A 504-nucleotide genomic window follows, 5' to 3' on the forward strand; every position below is an offset into this window, starting at 1 on the left:
GTATGCCAGATTATATGCATAAGCTTTGCCGTCTGTCACAGCTTTTAACCAAAAATCACGTTGATTCCTTTTCAAGTTTTAATTTGGTAATATTAACCACAATTTTGTTTGCATTAACCAAGCTATTGGTTGGCGATTTTTCGTTTGAATAAGTTTATGTTCTGCACTTCACAGATGCTTTTTCATAATTCGGAGATACAAAACCAAAGTTTTTATTATTTGTCCATGTTATTGTGGCTTATTAACATTTATTTCAATATTGTTATTGAGCTTTCCACCACCATTATGCTTTTTAGGAGAAATCCAAAAAGCAGCAACATGGTCTAAGTGGTAGAAGTTATAGCTGCTATTTTGGAGATCACCACATCTCTTCATCGATTTTTTTTTTTTAGACTTCAGCAGGGATCGAACCCGCATCGTCGATGAGCAAATTCTAACCACTGAGCTATGGACACCCCGAAAATTCGTGTTGCTAATTCATTTCCTTATTCAAACTACTACTAT

This window comes from Rhagoletis pomonella, unplaced genomic scaffold (genome assembly GCF_013731165.1).
Source record: "Rhagoletis pomonella isolate Grant_MI unplaced genomic scaffold, Rhpom_1.0 Rhpom_scaffold_00003, whole genome shotgun sequence".
Lineage (NCBI taxonomy): Eukaryota > Metazoa > Arthropoda > Insecta > Diptera > Tephritidae > Rhagoletis > Rhagoletis pomonella.